At 37.8% G+C, this 4,797-nt stretch overlaps 1 pseudogene; it reads right to left on the reverse strand.

The window, feature by feature from the left end:
- Nucleotides 1–716: 716 nt before the first annotated feature.
- On the reverse strand, nt 717–2,941 carry LOC148915560 (uncharacterized; annotated as a pseudogene).
- Between the last annotated feature and the right edge of the window lie 1,856 nt (nt 2,942–4,797).

The raw sequence follows: 4,797 nt of genomic DNA on the forward strand, positions 1-4,797 counted from the left end.
GGGGCTGAAATTATATAAAAAAAACCATACATGAAATGCACTTTAGAAACATACCCAAAAATCATTTATTACATATAAAATGAGTGTTGAATTTCTTATAAATTACATGACTGCCACTAACTAACTTAAATGAAGCCTAATACAAAAATTACAAAAAGACCGAAAACAAGCCCAACTCGTGTTTTTAAAAGGAACCCAAACGAGCCCAACTCATAGAAGTGCATTGTTAATACCATATTATAGAAGTACATTGTTAATACCATATCATAAAAATACATTGTTAATACCATTTCATAGAAACACATTGTTAATATCATTTCGTACCAAAAAAAAAATATTGTTAATACCATTTCATACCAAAAAAAAAAAAAAACCATTATTAATACCATTTTATACAAAAAGACATTGTTAATACCATTTCATACAAACAGAATATTGTTAATACAATTTCATACAAAAAACCATTGTTAATACCATTTCATACAAAAAAAACCATTGTTAATAGTATATCATACCCAAAAAAAACATTTTAAATACCATTTTATATATATATATATATATATATATATATATATATATATATAAACCAAAGAAAGCCTAGCAAGATGTTTAAATCATAATTTTTATTAAATGCTTAACTGTTACAATGCCCCCTGAAATATTGGTCGATTCTCACTTATCTCCCCAAAGTTAAAGTAACCCATTTTGCTCTTGACTAATATTTTGTGTCTCACTTTGTCACTCACCGTCAAGTCTGTTAAAAATTCTGTTAAAAAGCTGACGTTGCACCAATGGGACCCACTATTTAGCTAAATTAAATGCCATGTGCGAAGGAAAAAAATTAAAAAATGTCTTTTAAACAGTGCAATCATCGCCCCGTCATCCACCGTCTCTTCCTGACCCAAGTCTTCCACTTTCCCATCATTTTCTTCTACCCCTCCGCATTCTCATTGGAACACACCAAAACCACGTCGTTTTCCGGCAACAGAGCAGAAGCAGAGCTTTCAACGGCAAGCTCATGTGAAACTTGAGCGTTCTCTTCGAGAAAGATAGAATCTTGGGCAGCAACATCGACCGGTTTCGGGCCTCGCGACGGCTCAGCTTGTCTCTTCTCTTGCCTCTGCCGCTGTTCTTCTTGGTCTTCTCGTCGTTAGCCAGGTGATCTTCGGAGGCTTCGATGGCTTGGTGGATGGGCTCGCAGTTGAGGGAAGAGTCCCATTTGAACTAGTAGCTTCTATAGCAATCGAAGCAATCGCAATCGAACATTTGGGGCTGGTGGGTGCTGGCGCTGGTAGACTTGGGGCCTTTCTTGGAAGATTTCTTCTTGGGGTCTTGGGCCGAGATCGAAGAAATATTGGGGGTGGTTTTCATGGACTGAGTTATCAAGTAAGCCAAGACCGAGGCCAGAGGTAAAAATGGTAGCTGAGAGGAGCTGAAGCACAGAAAGAACAAATCCATCAGAAGAGGAGCTATTGTTGCGTCATAGGAAGATTATATAATCCCGTGTCTAATTTGGCCCAAATTCTAGTATTGTTATGCCAAGTAAAGAATCATCCAGAGGAAGGGACCACTTTCAAAGCTGTAACAATAACAAAATTCCGAAACCAGTATTGAATTAGGTAGTCTCCAAAAACCACCTTATCTCATTAGGTTGTATAATATTGTTAAAAGTCTAAATTAAGGAGAACTGGCATTTTCCAAACAATTCCACAAAACACAAACTATCAAATTTATACAACCCATGTAAAGTATAAGCATATTTCATGAAGGAGGAGGAAGAAGAAGGAGATGGGTGCACTTTGCCTTTGTTCTTTATATTCATGGTGTTTGATGTTTGGTTTGTGTGGAAGAGAGAGTGGTAGGTGATGAAGCTGGGTAGGGATTCTGGGAAAAAGATGAAAACTTAAGAGAGAGAGAGAGAGAGAGAGAGAGAGGGTGATGAATAGTGCTGGGGAATGGGTGAAGTCGAAGCCCTAAACTAAATCCACAATTTTTAAAAGATAATTTTTAATTTTTTTTTTCACACATGGCATTTAGTTTAGTTAAATAGGGGGTCCCATTGATGCCACGTCAGCTTTTTAACAGACTTGACGGTGAGAGCAAAGTGAAACAAAACATCGGTCAGGAAAGTGGGTCACTTTAACTTTGAGGGGAAAAGTGGAATTAATGTTTGAGACTAGCAGTTAAGCCTTTATTAAATAAATGAAGATGGTTGCACACATATAAATTCCTGTAAAAATAAGATAATACCAATATTCTAGCTATGGAGCACATGTTCAAATGGAATTACAACTTTTTGCCTACAGAATATTTCAGTTAAAGTGTTTGAGTCAAACACTGAAGCCAACGGATGATTATTGATTTAATCTCAAACTCCTCAAAATTAAGGGCCTATAAAAGAGAGAGGAGAACAGCAACGAAAAGGGAGAAAAACAGAAAGAAAGGAAAACAGAAGGCAGAGAAGAGAACAGGCGCAGGAAAGAAAAAAGAGGAGAAAGAACAGCCACAAGAAGGAAAAATTAGCAAGCACACTTCAGAAACGGAAGAGCCATTTCAAGGTAAAAAAATCTAAGTTTCATGGCACAATTTTCTGGTTTTTGTTGAAGATTTCAGCTTTCGTTCAACTCAAGGGTCCCTGGCTATGATGATTTCTATCATCATAAAAAGGGCCAGGAATCTTTCAAAGGGACAGCTCCACCCAAGTATTTCCGAGGATACTTTCTGCACCCAGTTTGTCTGATCAACCCACAGAGATTCTTGGTTATGATGATTGAAATCATCATAAACAAAGTTAAGAATCTCTCCAAAGCTTGGCGTTACTCAAATGATTCCATTGATATTTTCGGTCCACCACCAACAGATTCTTGGCTATGATGATTTCAACCATCATAAACAAAGTCAAGAATCTCTCCAAGGCTTGGCTCCGCTCAAATGATTCCATCGATGTATCCAGTTCACAACCAACAGGGGAAGATTGCCTTGCATGATGATTGAAATCATCATGCTTTATGGCATCGTCCTCTCCAACAGGCAGCTCATACTAAATACTTTCAAGATATGATCGACCTCCAATTTTCCAGCAGTCAGTGAGGATTGTTTGCCATGTTGGGTAAACCATTAAAAAAAAATCGAAACTGGTGCACAACTCTCTTGAAAAGACGTAGAGGAAATCCTAGAGTTATTTAGGTTCCTCTTATTGTTGTACCACAAAAGCCAAAAGTTTGTTCGGTGATACTCGTCATGAAGTGGACAACAGATAAGAAAATAAAAAAAGGAAGAAGAAGAAGATAGCCAGCGGAAGAGAGAATGGAGTAAAAAAAAATGGTGGCTGGCTTTGTTCTTTTGTTTTGTTTGTAAAAGACAAAACAAGGGACAACACCCAAAAAAAAAAAAAAAAAAAACAACAACAACAGTGAAATAAAAAATGTGTCGCACAGCCCCTCCTCCCTCTCTTGAATGGTTCTTTGGTTTTACTCTGACTGGAAATTGAGTAAAAAAAAGGAAGTGAGCAATGGTAAAAGTACAATAGTAGCAAACAAAAAAAGGGAGTTGGCAAAGCAAGTACCATAAGTTTTCTCTTTGGATTATGAAGCAAAAGGACAGATGGTTCTCTCCACCAAATAAAGAAATCTTCAAAGCCTTCAATCTGGCAGCACAGTCTCTACATATAAAAGAGAAGACAAGAGGTCAGAAGCATGGAAACAGACAAAAGAAAAAAAAAGCAAAAGAAAAGGAGTTTATGGGGTGGTTACCACGTCAAAGGCAAGATGATTTCTTTTTCCCTTTGTCTTGGGTTATTGACCTTGGGAAAGTTACAGCACACAAGGGACAATAAGAGAATTTATCTCTTTTGGTTCCAAGTCACTTGCGAGACTGAAGCCCAGAAGCATCCAATTGATTAGAGGGTCTTCTATTGCTACTGCTGTTGTTCATGCAAAAATCCTAGTTAGTTCAATCAATAAATATGAAAAACAAAAGAGAACTAAAGAATGGCATGTGGGTTACCACATGAAATCCCAGAGGAGAGGAAACAATTTGTTTCTTCTTTTTGATGGTGCAACATGTGGCTTTGAGCAGGACTATGTGCTGGTCTGGCAAAGCATGCAAAGAATGATATTAAGACTTTCGTTTGTTGCTGTTTGCTGGTGCACATATGTTTCCTTTTTATAAGGAAAACACATATGGCCCAATCCTATGTGGACAAGAAGTTTACTTTACTGGATGATTCAGTGGTTCCAAATCAACAAGGAGCTTGATCCATACTTCACTTGGAGAAGGATTTTTATCCTTTGGGTGTCTTAATCAAATTGAAAGACACTTGCTAATGGCACCAATATCTGAGGGGTCCAGCTGGAGCAAAGCAAGGCCTTTGGTTTACTACGTTTTGCTGTGGAGGTGAACCCACCTCGTGAAAATAAGAAGAAAGTGGTTTTATTCCCTTTTGCTCCAACGCCACCTGCACAAAAAAAAAACAAAAAACAAAAAACAAAAAAAAATCAAACTCAAGATAAAAGCAAGCAAACAAAAAGGCCAAAGGTCACAAAGGACCTCACTTTGCAAGTTGAGACCATGTGGGTTGTTGCTTTGGGTTTAGAAAATGTGATCAAGAAATCTAAAGACTTGTGAAGGTTCAGTCCATTACCAAATCGTGACATCAATAAGCCCAATACGAAATTGCAAGATTTGATGGCCAAGACTAGTGGTCTCATACCCACGAGGCTCGTCTCACATCTCAAGATCAGTTAGTCTCAAGCCGACATTCCAAGACTCGACGGTCTCAAAAACAACGGGCTTGGT

This window comes from Prunus mume, linkage group LG7, assembly GCF_029339155.1.
Source record: "Prunus mume cultivar Tortuosa linkage group LG7, ASM2933915v1, whole genome shotgun sequence".
NCBI classification, from domain to species: domain Eukaryota; kingdom Viridiplantae; phylum Streptophyta; class Magnoliopsida; order Rosales; family Rosaceae; genus Prunus; species Prunus mume.